General features: G+C 33.2%; 1 protein-coding gene across 8 annotated transcripts in view; it reads left to right on the forward strand.

Moving 5' to 3' along the window:
• The window catches only part of LINGO2 (leucine rich repeat and Ig domain containing 2), a 476071-nt gene that overhangs the window by 143190 nt on the left and 308838 nt on the right, over nucleotides 1-24043 (forward strand). For 6 of the 8 annotated variants that reach the window (XM_077790469.1, XM_021529239.3, XM_077790471.1 and 3 more), the window contains exon 2: nucleotides 16199-16279. The gene's annotated coding sequence lies outside the window, so the exon portion shown is untranslated. Of the gene's footprint in view, nucleotides 1-16198; nucleotides 16280-17195; nucleotides 17343-24043 lie in introns of those variants that run through there. The other 2 variants (XM_077790468.1, XM_077790473.1) reach the window with 2 other exon arrangements.

Here is a 24043-nt window from a genome sequence, read left to right on the forward strand (position 1 = left end):
ATTTAGCACCTTCCTCAGCCATGAATCCATCATCAAGTGGCATCTGGCCCTTTAATGGACTTACAATTTTTAGGTTAAGAAATTCCCTAAATGTTACATTTTCTCTTTTCAATGAGGCACCTTGTGCAAAGTTATCAGTTGCTATAAAAAATAATTTATTTTCCTGTGATGCAAACACACAAAATCTTTTTAAATGCCCTTAGTCCCAAGAATAGCACTGTCCCAGCTGTTCTAATCTGGTCAGCCTCTCAGCAAAGTTCTCTCCTGGTAAAAAAAAAAATTAATCTGATTTTCCACATCTATGAAATATATGTCTATAAAGTTCTCTTTGTTGGATCAAATCTGTGTATTGCCATATAAGTACTCAGGTGAGTATGTATATATAATATATTATACCTATATATATACATATATATACATATATATATATGTATATATATGTATATATATGTGTATATATATATATATAAAGATAGATAGATATAGATAGATATAGATATAGATATAGATATAGATATAGATGATATAGATATAGATATAGATAGATATAGATATAGATATAGATATAGATATAGATATAGATATAGATATAGATATAGATATATATAGATATATAGATATAGATGATATAGATATAGATAGATATAATTAACCCTTTTTATAAACAAAGAGGCAAGTGTGACCTTTTTAGAGGAATATGATTCTGGAATTATTTTTGATCATTAGCAGACTTTTCTGCATTTGGAACCTGGACCCTCTATGTACTGTATCAGAACAACTGTTGTTGAGCATGAATTAATAGATTACTTAGGTGTTGGTTAATCATCTATATATATATTCATGAACCTTCTTTTAAACACTGGTATCATAATATAGGTCACTTGTTTTAGCCTAAAAATCCTTAAAGCTCCATAAGCAAGGATGAGAGCCCATTGTATGCAATAGCTTTGGAGATGAGGAATATCCCAAAGGAAATACAGAAATTTATTTACCATGGCTATGTAAAAGAGCTGAATTGTGCTATATGTTACTAAAAGTAAAAAAGATTCTGCAGAAGTTTCTGAATGTCTGTGTGTCTATTTTCTAAATTTATACTCTATAACCAGGTTATCCTTGATTCCATAACCATCTTGATTTGGAACTTTCATCTTTATTTGTGTCTGTTGTGAATAAAGGACAAAATGCAGTAATGGGTACGATTTTTTTAAAAACAGAACATTAAATCCAATACCCTCCCATTCTGAAAAAGAAAATGCAACCTCAGTATCATCAAGAATTAGGCTCAATTTGACCCGTTTCTTGGTCTTGTTTGGGGATTTCATGTCATTTTCAGATACTGATCTGTCTACATGTCTCTACAATTTTGAAAAATATAGCACTATCTCATTTTAGTAGCTTAGAATGGAAATCAAGAAGAGATATGTTTGAAGATTTTTTCTGTACTGAACCAGATACCAGATCAAGAATAGGATTAAATTTTTGATTCAATTTATATGAGATTATATCCTTTTTCTTAGTACTTCAGTGTTTTTTTCCTTGAGACTGGGGGAGCCATTAGAGTTTTTGCTTGTTTGCTATTGTAAATACAACTGCAAAACCAGGAAGTGTCAGGAATGTTATGAAATCATACACATTTATATTAAATATGTTTATGCTTTTCTTTAAAGTAGCAGGAATTTGCGTTTAAGCAGCTTGGTCTTGCCTGACCCTACACTGATTGAACCTCTGAAAGCATGAAAATTGGCTTCATTTCTATCACTATTTTACCTCTCTTTGGAGATCCTCTGAGGGATATTTCAAACTTCAGACTTTTGCCTTTCTGTCAGCCCAAGCTAAAATTAACTTCTGTAGAGGGCTTTGGAAAGCAGTGGGGATTTATTACATTTAGGACAAATAAATGTCTAAGCTGCTTTACTGCGTTTTAGTATCTAGTTAAGCATGTCAACACATTTGTTTACAGAAACTTAGTCACTCAATAAGTTCATGCATTTCCATAACATGTAAAAGAATATATAGGTCTTATTCATTGCGTTCAGGACACGTCAATGCAGTAGAGACAACTGGGATTAGAAAAAATTTATTAGCATTTAATTAGAGAATGTTGGAAATACCAAAATGCCTGGCTTCTGGTTGTATATGATTATCACCCTTAATTCAGAGCAAAAAAATTTATGAAAGGTTGTCCTTGAGGTTTGCATTTGAATTTGGGTTCCAGTTTAGTGTCTTCTTTGTAATAGACTTCCTCTGCTCCTATGTATAATATTTTTTCCTTAAAGACCTTCAAGTGCTCAATATTCCTGAGCCTGCATTTAACCTTACTTCTTTCTCTCTTTTTTTTTAGCAATGAGTATTTTTTTGCCAAAAAATATTACTGGTTGTTTCTGCTTTAATACAGTCAGGAAGATCTCTTAGAGTTAAATCCCTGATGACGAAGATTATACTCATAATGCTGGAATCAACTTCCAGCTGAAGTAATCACACAAACTAATATTAGGGAAGAATATGCTTTTGTGAGTTCGTGTGTTTGAGCTCAGCCTCCACACTTTCTTACTGACTGGCAGAAATTTTCACATAATTCGTGCACACACTCACAGACAAGACCTGTTGAAAAACATTCTTACCCTGAAAATTTAATAGCCATAATATGAAATCAGAGAATGTGCTCCTGCTCATAAGAAGAGCAAAAAGATTCACTGCTAGAAGATTGCTGAGATGATGTCTGAAATATATATATATATAATGCAAATAGTTTGTTAACAGATGAAAAAATACCTAGAATTATTTCCAGTTATAATAGTATCTTGTTATTGTCATCAATTATATCATGAATGGAGTAGCTTATTTCAGGGAATGAATTGCTCCCACACTCTCTGTTATAAGTATTCCTCCAGGTGTCCTGTACTCAAAACACATTTTTATGGCCCCATAGGAGTTATGATATATTTCTTTTACTTGGTTGAATGCATACAGAGGCTCCTTGAATCATACTCCCTGTGTGAATTATGAATTGAGGACTTCCCTTCTTCTGTATTTGATGAAAAGGGCAGTCATTTCTTTTGACAATCATTCCTTTTACAGCAGAAATCTGCAGAAAGTGATTATAGATAGGCTGAAAACAATCGGCCTTGATTTTAAAAAAGGACTGAATAATAATGGAAATAACTTGTGCTATGACTGCTAGTAGTTGTCATTACTATGTTAGATGAGTTAGACAAGTTTTTCCTTCTGCAAGAGCATACATATTGTCATAGGGTCTACAGAGGGACCTATACCAGCTTTTCCTAGGACATACTGGTATTGAATGTTCCCCCCAAATGTTTGCAGAAGGCACGATGATGTGAGGCATGATCAACACACTGGAGGGAAGTGATGCTATCCAGAAGACCCTTACAGGTCTGAGAGGGGGCCTGTGCAATTCTCTTGAAGTTCAAAAAGGGTAAGTGCAAAGTCCTGCACCTGGGTCAGGGTAACCTCCAGTATCAGTATGGGCTGGGGGACGAAGGGACTGGGAGAAGGCTGCTGAGAATTACTGGGGGGTGCTGGTGGGTGAGAGGCTGGACATGACCCAGCCATGGGCACTCCCAGCCCAGAGAGCCAAACATGTCCTGGGCTGCAACCAAAGCAGCGTGGGCAGCAGGGTGCTCTGGTGAGAGCCCACCTGGAACTGCATCCAGCTCTGGGGTCCCAGCACAAGGAGGATGTGAGACACTTAGAGGAGGGCCAGTGAAGGGCCAGGGAAATAATGATCAGAGGGCTGAAGCAGCTCTTCTATTAGGACAGTTTGAAAAAGTTGGATGATTGACCATGGAGAAGAGGAGGCTCCAGGAAAACATAATTGCAACCTTTCAGTACTTAAAAGGGATATTTAGGAATAATGAATATCACGAAGCAGCCATGCATCAGGACTGCCTATTGGTGTTCATTTTTCTTCCTTTGTTCTGTAAGAAGTTAACAGAGTAACTGTATTTGTTTGAGATCCTCCCTCCTTAACGGCAGACATAAAAAACAGGGAAGGAAACTGGGGGCAAGGGAGGGTAGGTGCATATTATGGTGTGTACACTCTCCTGGAAAGGAATTATGAATAAAAACTCTATCAGTGACTCTCACTGTTCTTTATACAGAAAGGAATATCTTATAGATTTAATATATTTTTTAACAACATAAAGCTTCTTTATAAGTCAGATTGAGCATCTTTTGAATATCTTTATCTTTTCCCTGCAATAGATACCACAGTTCTGATACAAAATATCCTAAGTACATAGCAAATGGTTTCTATAGACCTACATGTTTTGTAGAGAATTATCTCAGTAGTCTGTTGCTTATTATAAAGCCAAAGAAGGTTATTCTTAAAACTGTAGAAAGAAATTGAGTCTCTGAGTTCTCTTTGCAAGCACACAGGACTTGAAGTTTTAAGATCTTTTTCTTTGGTTCCCATTAAAATGTTTTCAGAAAGTTTTCTTTATTTTGGCATATTGAGGGCTTTCAAGCATGACTGGAATTCTGCACAGTATCATAGTTTTGATTTGCATGTCCTCTTAGAGACACTATTCAACTGTAAATTAATTATGGAAAATAATGTGACTCTATAATTAAGGTTTGGCAAAATTCAGTAAGATTATTGTCTATTGTATTTTAGACATTTTTATATTGAATTAATATGCTTGAAAAAGGTGGGGTTTTTTTCTGTGCCTAAATTTCTGAGTCATTAATAAACTGTTTATAAGCTACTGAAGTGTCAAGTTACATTGTGACTCTGAAAAATATCACTCTGAAAAGTCAGTAATTTCTTACCTAAGTGTTCTACTTCTTATCATAGTGTATATGAATGAGCAACAGCACTGTTTGTTAGGTTTTATTAGGACAGAAAGAAAGTCTTGACTGTCCATTGTCAATCACTAAGTTTCAGTTAATTTCTGATCCTTCTATAAAAATGTGGGGAAGTCAATCAGAATTTTTAGCCTTGCTAATAAGTAAAAGAATATATCAAAAAAGATCCCCATGTTTTTCCTAAATCATTACATGTTGCTATATCTATGTTTATTAATGCACAGGAAAATTATGCACAATGTTATTTTGTAAAAATAATTATTATTTTGTTTTAAACACAGATGTCTGATACATACTGGAAGTATTATCAGCTTTTCAGACATAGTGATATAAAATACAGCAGCAGCATAAAACCACTTATTTTTACATATGCAAATGTTGAGCAGATGGCTTAGCTTCTTCTCTGTGATAGTTATATGCTTTCTGGGTTTCACACTGTTCGGGTATAAAGACTACAGCATACACAGCACATATATGTACCATCCTTCATTTTCACTCCATGCCTGATAAGAAACTTGTACATAAATAATATTAATAAATTATTCTTAATAAATTAGTATTATTATTTTCCAGTCTCAAAAACATAAATGTATTATTAAAAATCTGTTATACTAATTTTTTATAGAAGACTTAGCAAATAAAACTAATGGTTTGATAGAAAAGTACTAAGCCTACCAACATATTTCCATTAAGGAATGCCAATTAGCAATTCTTTATTTAAAATTTTTGTTGTGATTCAAGTTGATCATGGAAACTAAATGTTGTCCTTAAGTAGTCAGATATGAAAGATGTAGAGACTGCTAACCTATTCCCCAGATGCTCCAATTATCTAAAAACCCTATTGATTCTCAAACAAAGAGTGCAGAAAGTAGCTTTGCAAAGTTCCTTGAAATAGCTGTCATCTCTTCCGGGGATACAACTGCATGTTTTGTTAAAACAATGAAACTAATGAGCTTAATATTTTTTTAAGGAAATCACTAATTTTCCATGTCCTGACTGCAGCAATGAAACTCTTCCTTACAAAGTGTTTCTTTCTCCCCTTCTCAGTCAGTACTTAGACACCCACAATATCCAGATATTCTTAAAATTAAAAACTGTTTTATATAGCCATCCCTGGTTCCAGTTGTTATTTTCTGAGGCAGGAATGTTCTTAAAGATAATCTGATCCATCTACTTTATAGAGAAATCAAATGGCTAAGTTAAAAGACAACATTAACTGTGAATACCATCTACTATATCTTATATTAAGATGCCTTATTCTGTGCCTAGTGTTGGAAATTCTTATTTTAGATTCCTTACTTCATTCCAGAAAATAAAAAATGTACTAAAGATGCGTGTAAATGGAAGGACATATTCAGAGGATTTAGAGAAAATTTAGCAAATGGTGAGAAAAAATTTTAATGTACAAATCATATCACTTAAGGAGGGAGGAATAGTTCTTAATTTTATTCAACTTAATATTTTTGATCTTTTTTTTCAATTTGAAAATTTTAATAAACACTTTCACATATTTTTCCAATAAATATAATCACAGCTAAAGTATTCCTTAAAAATTACAGCCCTTGAAGTTACGTAATGTAAAGTGCGCATTTCTTTTGTGAAAATAAACCTTTTTCAGATTACAAGGTAGTGATTTTAGGTAGGTAGTGATTTTTGTCAAATTAGAATAATTATTTTTTGAAAAAAATTAAAATATGTCAATTCATTATTATTCTGAAATTTCCATGGTAAAATTTAAATTGGATATTTCTTCATTTTAATTGGAATCAAAACACTTTAATTGGAATTAAAATACTTTCACTGAGTTAAAATTAACTTTTCTTTTCCCTTACCTAGAGGTTAATTTGTGTTTCCCTACATGGGGGTAGTGGTTCATAAGAGATGAAAATTCAGTTCTGATCTGATAGCATTCCAGAAGTGAACAGATTACTCTTTGGATTACACTTGCCTTTAGATAAATATATTTCATTGTAGGAGGTAAATAGTATTTAGCACCTAAATGAGGACAATTAATTGTTTTGTCATCTGAAATGGAAGAGAAACAAGATCAATATAGCACTAAGTACAAAGTACAGTTTTTAAAGGAAAAGGATTTAATATTAATTTAGCACTGGAAGCTGATATTGATGACCTGAAAGTAAACAAGTGTTTTTGGTAAAAGTTTCATGTTTTTCTTCAAAAAGGAGTAATCAAATTTCCTAATAGACTTTTTGGTAATGTATTTATTTATTTAGTTAATTAGTTAGTTAGAGAGGCCATTTGAGGTTTAAAAATAAATATTTAAGTTTCTACTGTAAGCTACCATAGAGTTAGTTCAGTTCCACTTAAGTTCTGACAAATCTGGGTAAGACTATTACTGCTTACTATCACTTTTCAATAGGTCGTGATCATCTTCAGTATTTTTCTTGTCTCCCCTAAATTTGGAGAAAGAGACATTTTAGCTATAAGGAGTTGCAGCTCCTTAAATTTCATACTGTAGCAATCAGCTCAAAATTGATAGTGGATATTTCTGCTGTATCACAAGTTCTGTAACATGCAAACATTTATACCAGGCAATGTCATCACAAGGTCAGGGAAGTTAGTTGTGGATTTGGTTTACTGATCCTAGTTCCACTAGGCTTGAAACCTTATAGTCTTTTTCAGACCTGCTCTAAATCTATTTCATTTGTAAGTTCAAAGAGACTTTGAACAATTATAACAAAACCTATAATTACTGAGAACTTGAAAATAAGGGTGAGAAAGTTCCCAAGTAGATAACCCCTAATACAAATTATGTTAATATTTAAAAAGAAAAGAGGGGATGTCAGATTAGTATGGAACAGAAAGTCCAGCATTTCATTTTATTAGCTGAGTTTAGCAGAATTAGATTCATGTTCATGCTGGTTTATGCTAAAGGTAATGGACATAAACAAAGGAAGTTACAGTAGGCAGTACAGAGATGGCCAAAATTGCTCTGAACCTGTATTAGTGTTCTGCAGGAATGTGAGATGTTCACACCTTAAACACCAGGAAATTTGCAGGAACTATAAAAACTCTTGGAAACATAGAGATCTGGTATCATTAAGATCTTTACATTTCCAAAATGGAAAATACATCTAATAAAACACCTGTAACACTGGTAAGTGGTAGAGATTCCAGAAGAATTAACTCAGTTTATCTGCAGTAACAAATTAGTAAACATATTAAGTGTCTCCTCCTGAAGCCTTTCTATCCATTTGTCAGGATTCCTGTGTCTTCTTTATCTGGCAAGACAGTAGAGAACATCTGCATCCAAACTGACACCTGGGAGTTTTTTGTTTATTTTTAGGAATAAAAATGTCTATCTTATTTCCCAAACAGAGTTCACTCCTCAGACAATATTTGCTCCTGATTTTGCCCTGTTTTGCAGAAAACAAGCATGTCCATAGTACAAAAGAAAGGTTTGTTTGTATTATTACCCACATTTCAGATTTTTGGCTGCTATAAAATGTCTTTCTGGAGAAAAAAAATGGAAGTAGAAGTTCTTCTACATAGTCTTTATAGTATAGAAAATTTTATAATACATATTATAAACCTTATGAAAATCCTTTAGTTTGTCAAGAAGGCTGATGCCCATATATGTAGAAGTCATGAGGGAAGATTTTATGATCTGCTTTGTAACTATTTATTCTATGAGCTTTAAACCTGTATGAGGATAAGAAAAGTGTTTCTGAAAGCCACTTGGGGGAATTAGTTTAATTTGCTTGGGCAGTTACAGTCCTTTCTTTGAAATAATATGATTTAAGTAGCTTCAATATGTTTTCTGTATCTTTGAAATTAATTGGAAAAATAAATCACCAGTCCAGGTGTTATCAATGGTGTTGGATAATTTTTATTTTATTTTTTTTAATATTTATCAGCTAAATTAAAGAATATTGCAGTTCATCTGAAATATCAGCTGAGCATTTCTGTAGTATCTCAAATACCATTTACAAGAAACACATTTCTAATTCATAGTATGTTAGATCATACTATACACACTGTACTCTCAAACACATGATACTTTAGTTTTCTCTTTTATATGCTCAATGGTAATCTGTTTGCTTTGGGGTGAACTTCTGAAATTAAGATCCTGGTGTTTAGAGTGTTTTGATTTGCTTCAATATTTTCACCAAGTTCTTACTATATTACAAAATATTTATTGCTAGACTTCTTACCCTAAAAATAGTGTTGCCAAAGGGTAAGGAAATCATGAAATTGTTGGTACCTTTTTCCAGACTACAATTCTTCTAAAACTACTGCAAACCTTATGTGCAAGAGCTCAGCTGCCCAGTCTGAAGATGAATGTCATACATTTTATAAACACAGTCCTCTGAAATGAACTAGGTCTGCACTTGAGTCACCCATCAAGCTATAAGTGCAAGGTCAAACAACACTTGGCTTAGTGTAAGAACATTTATATAAAGTTGATTTAGTTCTAGTGACAGCTCATATTCTCTTTCATGTTGCAAAAAGGTATCAATTACATTACCGGTAGATTACAGCTGTAAAACATAGTAACTCTTATGTATGCATGCTGAATATTTATAGATGTAACATTTTTAATTCAGGCACTTGTCTCTGTATATGACTGTGAATAAGGATAAATCTGGGTGTGGAAGAGAAAGGCAATCTCAAGAGGGAATTTGATTTTGTTTCAGAGTAAGGCTGTAAGCAAAGCAATTCCTTCATTGGTTCTCTCCCTTTGGTAATCCCCATGTATTTTAGCACCTCTTAGTCAAGCCATGTCACTGGCACTGAAATGGCTCTGTTATCCATGGCTAAAGCAAATAGCATATTTCTTATCTTTGTGTGTTGTAGAAATTATGCAGGGCAACTTTGAGTAACAAACGAAAGATGAAACATGCTTACCTACCAAAGCCAACAAGCAGTGCCTTAATTCTAGGATTTGTTGTCTCATGTTGATTATTGTAACTGTGTACTTTAAGTGCCATTGAAATTAAACTTTTTCTTTCTTAATGAACCTCTCTCTAAGTTCTTGAAGTAAATTTGCCTTGGTTTTTAATGGGAAAAAAAAAACCAAAATACTCATTGTTCTGCAGGAAATGAGCATTATGTCATGGGAAGCAATGTTTCTTTTGTAAACAATAGAGGTGGGAAAGATAGAGGGGTAGGAGGCACATGAAAACAGATTATAGTCACATAGAAAATACAAGAGTGGTGTTGGACTTATTCTTATACAAATTAAAGTTTTCCTAATATCTTTTATTGTAATTTCTCCTGTATTCCTATCTCAACAACTCTCTGGTTGAAAAGGGAAACACTCTTGAATAAGGGGATTATTACTTCATTTTCTCTTGTGACAAATCCTATTTGCTGAACTAGAAGGGAAAAAATATAAAACAGGCTGTGGCAACAGTTTAATATATATCACATAATTTCATTAACTTCTTTTTTTCTACCAAAGAACAATATCTTTGAACTAGCTACTATGCAACAAAATAAAACAGTCCGTGAAACTCTGTATGATTGAAACCTACTATGCAACAAAATAAAACAGTCTGTGAAACTCTGTATGATTGAAACCTACAGTTAAAAATTATAATTGATGGTGTGAGTACTGAGCCTTTTAGATATTTGTGTTGTCTTTGTCCTGTTCAATGTGACATATTTATCTCTAATCCACCAGTTTTGAATTTTTATATAATGTAGTTTTATCAAGTTTTTGGTTCATATAAATAAGACTCTATGTCTTCCCACTCTCCATGGTAAAAAGAGATTATTTCTCCTAAGAGACTGACGTAATAATTCCCACTATTTTAACTAGCTACTCCTAAATGCCTCCTAAATTATAGGAGTGGTTTACAGAACAATGGTCCATCATGAGGTAGTCACAACTGTAAGAGAACATATCTGACAAGTGTTGGTGTTACAGGTTATTGCAAGAGAGCTGATATTTCACTGCAAGGAATATGCAGAATATCTGTCCTTAGGGAATTCTTAATAGCTGTAATTTTGTCAATAAGTAACACACCAAGCAGTGTTTCATCCACCATGCAAGGAAGTAGGATAGGCTGGTGAGAGATTTGAGTAGGAGGCATATATCTATATTAGTTACCTTAATGTTTGGAATAGCACAGATAAAAATAAAAACATAAAGATGGTACATATGTATCAATGAGACATTAAAAAACTGCCTTCTGGTTTTCCAGATACATCTAAGTTGATTTTGACAGGTGGCTGTAAACCTGAGGAAATCTCTAGAGATAGGGAGAGGAATCAAACACTTTTCTTGTATTTGCAATGGAATGCTCTTGATGGCAAAGAGAACAAGTACTAAAAGGAGAGAGTCAGACAATTATGATTTTTACATGAAGTTTATGCTATAGTGATGGTTTTTTGCTTTCTTGATAATTTTGAATTTTGTTTGCAATATTTTAATTGTCACCAAACATTGCGACTTTCATTGGAAAATTAGCAAATTTATAAAGTCATAGAAAATAAGTATTTGGAAGTAATGATTTTACAGACACCATCAGTTTCTTCACATTACTTTTGTCTGTATTAATAATTAAACATTAGACTTAGAAAGCATTCATTGTAACTGATGGTTATATGATGATGAAAAGAAAAAGAATGACAGATTTTAATTATTTTATTGCAGAATGCCTCCATATCGTGACTTTGAACAAAAGCATCAATAAATTTATATGGGAAAGGAAATGAGAAATTTTGGCTTCAAAAATCTAAAATTGATTAGTTTTCCAAAATCTCATGCATAATCATTAAATAAGAACTGTAGTAACTGATGATTATATAAATCTTGAGGATATTTAAAAAGAGAATTTTTTACTTTTTTGGGTTTTAGCATTATTTTAAACCTAAAAATATTGTCTTTTTTCACTTTTGATTACTTCTGATACCTGAAATAAAGTGATAAGGGATGTATATTTTAGGTCAGATGATTAAATAAGAACCAAAAAATATATCCAGTCTGTATTGTTTAAATATTAGAAGTTATTGAAAATATCATTGAAGATCAGTCGGATGGGTTCTCAAAAGCACATTACACACTCTCTGCCCCTAGTGATGCCTTCTGGTTGTATATGTGTGATATTTGATAGCTATTTACCCATGTTTCACAATGACGAAAATATTGGAGGTTCCCCAGCCCCCATAGACACTTATTTCAATGCTAAAATATCCTTAGGATTTTCCTATTGAAATTTGATCTATTTTTATGCAATTTAAACTCAATACTTCTAGCTGATATAATTCAACTTTAAGATATAATTTTGCTATTGCCAGCATTTTCTTGTTTAGAATGCTAAAGTTCAACTACATATCTACAGAGGATAGCATGCCCTTTAACTCCAAATAGGAAGCTGTGGACATTACAGTGTAATGTCTGCCCTCACAAAACTACACTTCCTTTGTCTTTTAGCTGGGGAGCATGGAATGGAGAGAGGAGCCTGTAGGTTACAGTGGTCTGGCACAACTTACCAACTGCACTAAAGGCAGCAATATTATGAAAAGTTCTACTACATATTCCTAATGCTGACTCTTGAAGGTCTTGAAGACCTTGGTGTGCAGCAGATATTTTTAGGTTTTTTTTCAATACCAAGTCTTGGAGGTTTGCTTTAAGAGAAAGTGTGATATCTGTGTCCCATATGGTCTACGTTTTTATTAGCTAGTTTATTTAGTTTCTTTGAAAACTGTCTCTAAGCTTAATATGTAGGTACTGTAAGAAATCTAAACCATGTATTGAAGTAAAAATAAACAAACTACAAAAAAACTCAAACCAAATCAAGCCAAAATTCCAAAAAAAGGAAAGAAAGAGGGAAAAAAAACGAACAAAAATCTATTCCTGCCTTAAGCTTATGTGAAAATTTTTTATCTTCAAATCATTAAGGCTTGAAAAGAAACACACTTTATAAGGTAATGTTTTGAACTATGACACATTCAAAAACAAGCTATTCCTCTCTTCAGCGTATGTTGGGTAACAGCTCTTTGGAATTCTGTAAAAAAGTCCTGAACTGTGATTTAATCTAAAGAAATATATGGCAACTACCCTTACAAAAGTCTATTGTATAAAGAATTTATTCTTTTCATGCTTTCATTTATATATAAAGTTAGTTTAATATATTTTCAAGATACAGGTCTGGAAGATCTTTCTTCTGGTGTAGACCACCCTTCTGTAAATCTGACATATTTATTTTTCTGCAGTTTAAGTAGTCATTTTTGGTTGTGTTTCAACTTTTTGCTCTGTGGCATTTAATTTTTTCAATGCAGGTCAATGTAGATCACATGACTTATTTTCATGATGCTCATGTTTATTGTCTGCTCTTAGGACAAGCCTGTCTTAGTACATTTCACATATTTGGAATGTGTCTAAAAAAACGCAATGAAATCTTCAATATTTCCAGGCTGTCCCTGTGTAGAATGGTTTAGTAACTTCTAATTTTGATAATGCCGATTTTGATATTATTGCATTCTCACTGTGATTTTAGTGACAGTTTTTCTCTTCCAGAAAAAAGCATCTTAATTAAGGCTGCATATGCACTGCTGCAATAGACAAAGTTAGGTAAAATATTCCAGTTACAAGAGGGGAACTCCTGAAGATAATTTTTGCTTCAAAAATGTAGGATAATCAGCATCTGAGGCAAAACTTTCTGTGTTTTCCATGTACAGTCCATTAATCAAATGTATATTTCACTTTATTTTTGATTTTTATTATTATAGGTATTATAAAACACCATCTGGCTCTTTAATACCACTAAAGATTTTGTAGAAAATTGTTTGTCTATCAGTTGTTTATATTTTTATCTCTTCCATTCACAATAATATTTTAAGATTTTTCATGACAACTAAGCTAATGCCCTCATAAACCAGCTCTCTAGGGCTCTCAGATCCTGTATCTGAGGGGCGCACAATACTTTGTTTTTCCAATGTGACTGCCTTTTTTTCCTCATGTGTACGTGCACTGGCACTGACTATCCTCTTCCATTGCCACAGCTGGCTAATAAGCTTGTGTGTTTCCCCAGCATCAGCTCTGTACCACCTTGGGGCCAAGGGTAGCTAGTTTTAAGGCAAGATACTAGTGTTATCCTGCAGCTGGGAAGACTGATTATCTCCTCTGTGTCTCACCTATTAGGCAATCACTTATCCCTGAAGGAAATATATCTTGCTGCAGAAAAATTTAACTTCTCTGATAGCGTCTTGTATTGACCTTGTTGAATTCCCACTGGAGTCTTAGTAACAACTCTCTAGTCCTACCACTTGAGTTTTTGCTCAGAAATAATGAAGTAATGAGATGGAGATGTTATCAACATTTGGCAGTTTGACCTTTGGCCTCCTCTAATGGAGGAATTTTTGATGTTGACACTCTATTTCGCTACTACATTTTGGTGAGGAGAGAAATCACAGAATCTGGAATAGTTCAAGGTGGAAGTGCCATCTGGTCCAGTGTCCCTGGTCAAGCAGGATCATCCAAGAGTACACGGCACAGGATTTCACCTAGACAGTTTTTGAAGATTTCCAGTGAGAGAGACGCTACACCCTCTCTGGACCATCTGTTCTGGAGCTTGGTCACACGCACAGAGGAAAGAAGTTCTTCCTCATATTCAGGTGGAACTTCCTGAGCATTTGTTTCTTCCTGTTTAGATCTGATATTTAAATATCCATTGAAGCTTAGTTAGAATATAAAGCAGGTTTCAGAGTTTAATTCTCTCAGCTCATGCTCACCCTTGTTTTAAGTTTGTTGTGTGTCCAACCAAAGGTGAAGGGAAATAACTATAATACTTAATATATTTTCCTTTGGCTTCAGCACAAAGAAAATGAAAAAAAACTTAGAGACATGATAAATTGGCTTATTTGTGAAGTTTTTGTGAAGGTTTTTTTGTTCTATGTTTCTTCTTTTTTTTAATTATTTCTTTTTTTTTCCCTAACTGCATTACATTTTGTGTTAATTCTGAGAAGGATTCAAAGAGAAAAAAAATGCAAAATCAATAAATAGTTATAATTCTTTAGGAAAAGAAAACCTGAAAAAAATATTGCTGTTAGTTTAAAAAATGTTTCCATTTTATCAGGAAATTATATCCTAGGGAGATATTAGAGAATTGATAGAAATATCATGCCAAAACTACAGCTTTGGTAAATATGTAACCCATAGCTTCTTCTCTAGGGAAATACTTGTGTTTAGTGGAGACTGTACCATACCCTGGAGTGCTGACAGTTGATTGCTCTCTTTCAAGACTGCTTCTGCAAATTGCATAAATTCCTTGTGTTCCTTATGTGTACTCTCCAGTTCAGCTATTAGTCCATTTACCTTGTCCATTATAAACCACAAAGTATAATATAAAATCATTGAATTAGCTCACATATTTGTATGCCACATAACAAGCTGGTTGAATGAGAGTTAGACAAAACGTATTTTATCATGAAGTTTGCCTTTACTTGTGATTTCTAATCTTTCCTGTAATTGCTGTATATTTGTATTATATCCTAAAAATAGAAATACATTTAAATATTATTCTTATTTATTTTTATATTATGTTTTTCACTTTACAGAATAATCTCAATTAGATCACAATGTATTTTATGTAGACATTCAGGGTCACCTTTTTCAGGTATTGGGAAAGGTCTTGGAGAAGTAAATTGCATATGGAAGAAGAGGAATAATTTTGTTATTTTGGTTGGGTTTTTTGTGTGAGTCATGTTGATCAAAAGAGTTTGGCATTTTTCACATTAATTTTGAAATAGCAGAGTCTTTGGTATCATTATAGTTCTGATTTATCAATCTGTGGTTCTTTCAGGTATGTTCTGATCCTGACACATGTGATTCGGAACTCCTTAAATTCACTGTGTAAATCAGGTGTTTCCTCATCTGTCCTGATAAAATAAATGGAAAGTTCAGATTTGAATTCAGTATGGCAAGAACTTCTAAAACCCTTCTTTCTTACTGTAGAGTTGGAGACATGGATGAAGAAGCCTGTAGGGGTGCAAAGTTCTACCACCAGCAGAGAAAAACAGTTAATCCTACTGTTGAAGTGATTTTTTTATCCTTTGTCTCCATTTGGGTTTAATGCTTTGTCAGTTTCACCTTCAGATCCTCCAGTAAATGTCTCTTCTCCTACCATAGGCAGCATAGTTGCCTGCTCCTGTTGAGTGCCTATGAATGCATGTTATTTTTTGGTGTTATTAGGAGCTTTCAATTGCCACTAATCCTATTTACCTTAACAGACACATTTATTGCTCTGACAATATTTTCTATTCCTTTTTGGACAAAAACTAAGTATCATTTAAAAATGTCTCAAGGCATTTTCATTGAGAGCATCACCATTTCAAAAAGCTCTGTAAAACTGATGACTAAATAAATTTTCTTCTTCTTTTTTTTTTTTTTTTTCCACCCTAGTAAGTGAGCAGTGGAGCTAGAAAACTTGGCAGAAAACTCTTTTGTCTTTCCTGCTTGTTTCTATGGAACCTGGTTTGCAAGGTAAGTGTTCCATTTTAATTGACTGTAATTGTATGCTATTAAAATTTTAAATGCCTAAAATAATATTATAGCACCTCTAGATTTTAAAGAAAATACCCTTGCTTAGTGTTTAATCTACACTTTTAGCAGTGAATTGTCTTAGAATACTCTTACAACTTAAAATAATTGCAATGAGTTCCTTTGGATTTATTAACAAATAAATCTCACTCTCAGGAAGAAAGGAAAAGTATGGCAAGATTGAAGTTATTTTTGAGTATCAGGATTATTTCTATTATATTTCCATTAGTCTGAGTGGAAACAACATCTAGATCATTGTGAATGCATTTATTATGTCAATATGTATTCTCTGTATTCTGTGTTTATTGGGAATGCTGTGTTTATTCTGTTTATTCATGACTTTATTAGGAGGAACACTGAAGGTAATTCTTGAGACCCCTGGCCTATGTTTTCAATTTTAATTGCTATGTAGTTTTTAAAATAAGAGCTTCTTATTCCTGCTCTTAATATATTCTTTAATAATGATATCTGAAAGGTAATTATGTTCTATATTTGGAAAATCTAGTTTTCTAGAGTTCAGAATATATCAGAAAAGCTGGCCTATTTTATTATCATGATTTCGTTTTAATGAATTACTGGGGAAGGCTGCTGTTTCTACCAAAAAAGTCATGTTACCAAGAAAATATTAACCTGAATACCTTCCTCAGCATTTGTTAAGGGTTAAGGATTAATATTACTGTTTGCTTTGACACTTTTCTTGTCCCATCCCTGAATTTTATCTTTTAAGTTGTCTTGTTTGTCTTTAGGAAAGAACTTTCATCTCTAGTCTTTTTGTCATTGAAATGTCCATTTTGGTATTTTAGACATGGTGAAAGAAAGTTTTCAAAATATGTCCTCTTATATGTGATAAATTCAACAGCAAGCTATGCTACAGCCACTCCAAAATTGTGCTGGGAAAATACCCATTCTTGACTGAAGAGCCACTAGGAGCACTTGTATGTTCAAGGTGGAAAATTGGACTTTTTGAAAAACAGTATCAGCAGCTTTTCCAGCACCTGAAAAAAAGGTGTGTATATTCTATTCTTCAGCATTTGGTTAACAAGCTGATCCTCAAGGCTGGGCATTTTAGTATATTGTATTTCTCAAGAAGGGAGAGGAAAGAAAAGTGACTTAGCCTTTGCTTGAGTGAAATCCTGCTATGATATGGTGGGTGGTTGTTATAAAAGAAAAGTAGTAGCGCTTCTTTCAGGGATCCTTCTGAGGATGGAAGACATTAAAAAAAAAATGAAGGTGTCTGGCCAGTTTTATCGTCTCTCTTTTAAATACTAGAATTAGCAGAAAATTTCCAGCTTTTAAGAAGAGCCCAGACACTGTGATTTTCCATGCAGATAGTTAGGCATTTTACAATCAGATTTGTGAAAAAAAGAGTGGGTGCATTTCAAAGTGGCGCTGCTTCAATTCCCCAGATGTCATGTTGTACATAGGTTGCTTCTATCTTTTGCAAAGCCAGCAGAAGTGGGAAAAACACTAGTAGTCAGAAGTCTGATGGCTAAAGCTATCATTTTACATGGGTTTAATCACAATTTCCATTATTATGTCTCATTGTTTAATGGAAATTTAAGAATGTACTTAAAGATTTGCAGAATTGGGATATATTTGGATGAATTGCAGCAAAAGAAATGAAAGTGAAAATGACGTGTAGAATTTCCAAAGCATCTGTAGGTGACATAGCAGCAGGCTTAAGATGCTCTTTCTGCATTACATGTGATAACTATGTAGCTTATGTAAGACAGAAATCACCAAAAAAATAATGTAATGTTTTTAAAAGTATTTAGCAAAGAGCATTTAATTTTTTTCCAAACTAGTATTATGATTTTTTATGCATAATAACTACTTCTGACTTACTGGCCTTCCTTTTACTGTATGTGCAATTAAATCTGAAGGTGTCAATGATTCTAATGACTTATGTGCAGTTTTTGGTATTAGCATTTCAGAAGAAAACACCAATATTCAATTTGAGTTAGCAATAAGTCACTGTCAGTAAGAATAGACTAATATATCTTTATGATGATGAGCTTATATGGGGTAATGAGATGTTTTTAATCAAACAAAGGAGTAGGATCAGAGTTGTAATTTGAAATTCTATTTTTAAAAAGGTTTGGGGAACTATTGGAAGTAAATTGTCTTTCATTCTGTCTTTTGTTTTCATCCTTCTGAAAAGATTCATGACTGCGTATTCCATTTGTTTTCCTAACATTCTTGTGGTGAATTTGGGATGCACAGTGCATAACATCTGTGAATTTCCATAAAATGAGGCTGTGAAAGTTTTTTTTATACTTTCCATTTGATGTTAAAAAAGCTTCCTGAGTAGGTTTTAGGCATCTCAAGAATGTTTCTGCCTTTACTGACCTAGATTATACTAAGTGCTGCTGTAAAGCATTATATACGAACAGGTGTAATGACTCCATTTCAGAAAAAAGAAGGAAAAAAAAAATGGTTATTTCATACATGCATGTCAATACATATGTATTTATTTCCCAAAGAGAAAAGAAAACTATTTTATAAACTGAAATTTTTCATGTCTGTAAATATTATACACTTCTGTGCCTAGGAAATTTCAAATAAAGTAAAACTAGATGAGAGGTGGTGTTTTATAACTAGGGTTGATGTTGATGGTGTTCCTTTGCAGGCAGATTAACTTAATTTCTTTCGCTAGATGGCCAACACTACTGTAAGAACTGATTTTTCCTTCCAACCCTCAAATTCAGCCTACCAGTGTGACAGATAATTTTTTATTACCAGATGTAGCTAAATTTTGCATCAGTGCAGTACTGGAATAAAAATAATTTACTATCAGTTCCAAAATCTTCTATATTGACTCATACATCTAATACATAAATTTCTACATTTCTTGAGTAAATACCCTGAATTTGATGGATTAGTGTGTATATATTGAGGAAAATATGTGTCTCTAGAACACTCCTAGATCAGAATACAAAAAGTTCTGGATAATTGTATTTTTTGTCTGCTCTTTACCTAGAAATCTACATTATTAAAAGTACTTATCCAGGGATTAGGTAATAAAATTAGTTAAGGTTTCTTATAGTTCTCAATGTTACAAGATCTGCATGCCTGAAAATAAGCAAAGGCTATCATAATGCTTTTCTTTTGAGACCAAAAGTTGCTATTTTTCAACTGTAAAGAAAAATTTGAATAATTGGGCTAAAATGACTAGAACCACATATGTGCTGTTATGTAAATAAAAGAGACTAAATTCCCTCAGGTTTAAAACATTTATTTTAATCCACATGCTCAAAATATCTCTGACAATTCAATCTAGTACCTTCAAAAGTAACAGGTGACTTCAGACAATCAGATTATACTGCCAGAAGGGGCCTGATAGTCACTAAATTCTGAACATATCTTACATGAAATTCAGGCTCCTTCTAAATTCAAAATGCACGCCCAAAAAGTCACTTAGTGACTTCTTTGCATACATTGGAGATGCAAGACCTGCTGATTCTTGAAACTGTTAAAATAAACTAAAACAATCCATTTCAGTTTTATTTGGGTGTAATCTCGTGCTGTTATGTATTCAGTCATCTTCATACTTTGAGTCATACAGGGAGTTATACTCCCAGTTACACTTGGACTTTAAATAAGTGTTAGGATTTATTTGGGAATCCTTAAGTTTACTGAGTCTTGATTTTCCAGATGAAAGTCTTAAATCTGCTTTAGACATGGACTTTAGGCATCCACATTCAAGAGATGTTTAAAACTGATGTACAGCAAACAAGGCCCTTCTTTGGAGAGACATGTGGTTCATCCAGGGAAGACGTTCCAGTTTCTTCCCTGGTCTCTCCAAACATCAAATGATGTCTACATTACCAGGGTACTAGAACTGCTGAAAATAGAAATCTAACCTCAGTATTTGTTTGTTTAGAAAAGTCAAGCAGAGCCGAGCAAAAATCTTAGAAAAGCAATCTTTTGGAAAAAGTAAAGTTACAGTCCACAAATAAAAAGATGTTTTCTTTATGCCTGCAAATGTTTTAAAGCTTTGTTATTCACCCACTCTGAAGATACTTCCTATGTTTTGCAGAAAAAGCTAGAAGAAAAAAGAAAAGCTAGAAGATCTTTCATCACCATTTAGTAGCAATGTCAATATGATTCCATTTTCTGTCTTAAGAGAGAAATATCATTTAAGTTTGTGTATCTTGGTTGAAACAGTCCTTCCTGACTTTCCTTCATGCCTCACTCACAATCCTACTGTCCATCCTTAAATCTTTGTGGTTTTCATTTTTATCATTGCAGCCCAATCTTTGGTATGGAATTTTGAAATGAGAGTTCAGCACAGTAAAATACTGTGTTTCTTTTTGTTAATCAGAAGGCATATGAACAGGAAAACAAGCAATAACTTTGTCTACTATTTCTGTCATTACAAGGGTAACACCAGAGGTAAAGTAAAAGGTAAAAGGAGAGTTTAGCAAGATAATATATGTAAGCGTCCAAAACTGAACCAAGTCGGTTCATTTATTCTGACTTTGGAAGAAGAATTTTCATGCTCAAAAGTGGTCTTCAGTTCCTGACTGGCAAAAGCCAAATCAAATCAAGCCATAATCTTGATGATCTTAAATGTCCTTCCAACCTAGGCCACTCTATGATTCTGTGACTAAAAAAACCTGTTATATAACATCAGCCCACTGATATACAGATTTGTAATAACTATATAGTTGATCACAGTTTGACACCTTCTATTCTTTTACATAATCTCTATTTTTAATGAATCTGTGGTTTCTGGTAAAATATTTTGAATATCATTAGGGATTGTATAGAAGCTTTTGGCATGAACATTATCTCAATATTGAAAAACAAATTTCAGAGCTTTATTTCATCCTTGTTTACTTCATCACCATGAATTAAATAATCCTCAGACTAGAAAAGCAGACACACTACATCTTTAAGTCTAATCATGGACACCATTGTCTTCTGCCTCATTTTAGTCATGTACATAGGACTTTTTGCCAGGGAATGTTTAGTAATGTGACACCTCAGGCCTGAAAGCTCAAGAACTTAGGATGCTGAAAAGCTGCAGTCAAGTGACAGACAGTGAGGAATTCTGTCAGCTCCCTGGGAAAGCCTTGCCTCAAATCTAGTAAGCACCCCTTGAGTGTGCAAGGAAGAATAGGTGACCCAGCCTTGTGAATAAGAATGACTGTAGGTCTGTAGAACTTTTCAGTAATGCAATGTGGCATGTCTTGAGAAAGTGCTTAAGGAGAGAGGCTACAAAGCACAGTTCTTGATCTCTCTGGAACATGGAAAAGGAGTTAAGAGTATTCAAAATGTAGAAAATTGTATTTTCCATAATAGTCCTTTAGAAGTGTTGTCTCTGTAAATGTTAGAACAGAAAATTCTTATGTCATCACATTCTTATGCTTAAAAGCATCAAGGATGAGGAGTGAATACGGAATAATTAAAAATATATTATCTCAGTAAAATATAAGAGTTTAAATGAAAATTTGGAGATAAAGGAGCATCATCTTCCTTTATATATAAATTGAAGGCTAATAAAAAGTGTATCTTCAATTTTCAGAAGATTTTGTCATGACTACTCTTGAATTTGTTAGTTTATTTAGGTAGAGCTCCTGTTTTGTCTCTGAAGCATAGCACTGCTTGAAAGCCATTATTTGAACTCAGTCTAGTAAGTATGCAGAAGAAATCGGTGCAGAATTCTTTCTTTTTTCACATGTAAAACTGTTTCTGCTTGTGCAAATGTGAGTATACATTTGAAATCTGTCTGTAATTATTTCTCTACAAAATTTGGTGGTCTAATGGGAAAAAAATAATTTGGAAACAATGGCACAAATTCAGAACAGATTAAAGATTCCAAAGAAAGGAGAGCTCTCATACCATTTATTTAAATGTATTAACTCTTAATATTGTCATTTACATTAAGCAGAAAGCAGTCACCATTTCAATTCCTTGATGTCTTGTTAACCTAGAAGATCAGTGCCTCTGATGGACATAAAGGTTCATCTGTAAAATGAGGTGGATAGAGAAAAGGGAGTAATCCAAGAACTGTGTTATTTTAGTTTTCCTTTGAACTGGGGTTTTGGAATAGAATGGTCTTTAAGGACTCTTCTAAGTGAAGTCTCTATGATTCTGTGATTACAACAGTAATGCCTTTCAGAATCAAAGACTTGTCATCATGGGACCAAGCAGGCTATTTCTGCATTATTCATACATATATAAAAATTTGCCATTTTCATTAAAGTCAAATTTGTCATGAAAATTAAAATTCATATCCTAAACTAATCTAAATCATGTTATGTCTGAAATTATATTAATTTACAATAAATTATTATTACCCTTGGACCTGTTTTGGAAATTCTATTGACTCTATATGGAAGTTCATGGAAGAAATATTTTGAAATATTTTTGATGAAAGACTTTATAGAATTTTCCGCATTTATTAATTTGAACATTTTCAGAGTGAAAATGTTTATGATTTTTCTTGTTACTATGACATATCCTTTAATTTTGTTCTGCCTAAAAAGAAAATCAGATATCAAAATTCAGGAGAAGCTTGTTGCATGCAGTAATATCCTTCACTTGGTATACAGAAACCAAAAATACATCTATTAATTTCAGTCATTAAATATTAGGATTGCCTACACTGTGCTATCAAATCAGTAATAATTTAACAAACGTTATGAAGAGAGAGGAAAAAGAAGTGACAGCTATATTGTCCCCACTTTAAAAGTCAGTATCTACACTATCCATACAAAGCTAACAGTGACCTAAATTATATATAAAAAAAAAAAAAACCAAAAAACACAAACCACAAACAACCCCCAAAACAAGTAAAAACCCCACCAAATTCAAAATCAATCTTAAATTAAGTGCACCAAACCCATTTATTTTTATGCAAAAAATTCTAGTAGATCTAAAATATTATATAGTGAAGGAAATTGAGGACACACATCCTAAGATTATGCAAACATCTTATGCCTGTGTATCTCCTAACAGCTTATTCTCCAAATATTTGGTACTATATTTTTATTAATTATGGCATTTTAATGTAATGTTTTCTTTCAGAATCATTATTTAAGTCAGATAACTCAATTCTGTCCAACCAGACTTCCTGGGTAGTACTGACATACTGAGCCACTGCAGCTACTGGTATGGTCAGCACTTCTAACACTGTGCTTATCTCATGCACTGCCTGATTTTTCTTTTGTTTCCTTTGCTTCCTTTAGTTTGAAAACTACTCTTATTTTAGGAAGGATTTATTTTTTATGATGGAGTTTCCTCATTTCATCTCAAAATATCACAATTGATCACATCCAGATTTATGTGTCTAGCTACTTTGTACTATTTACAGTGTCCCACTTTCCTACTTTTTCAGCCTTTAAAGGAAAGTAGCTCTTCCTAATTGGACAATTGACTCCTAGTGAAGCAGGGTTGCTTTTGATAAAAACAGAACTGTAGCATTTATAACTTTAATCAAAAATTATTAAGGAATAGGTGGCGTTAGAAGTAGTAACACGTAACATACACTATAATTAGAGAACCAGCATTGAATAAGAATTGAATTGTTTTGTCTGGAAAGGACTTTAAAGACCCTCTAGTTCCAGTTCTATGAGCAGGGATGTCACTTATTAGATCAGATTGCTCAAAGCCCCATCCAACCCGACCTTGAACAATTCCAGGCATTAGTCATCCACAGTTTCTCAGAGCAACATTTTCCACTCTTTAACCACCCTCATA

The sequence above is a fragment of the Lonchura striata genome, chromosome Z, assembly GCF_046129695.1.
Source record: "Lonchura striata isolate bLonStr1 chromosome Z, bLonStr1.mat, whole genome shotgun sequence".
Lineage (NCBI taxonomy): Eukaryota > Metazoa > Chordata > Aves > Passeriformes > Estrildidae > Lonchura > Lonchura striata.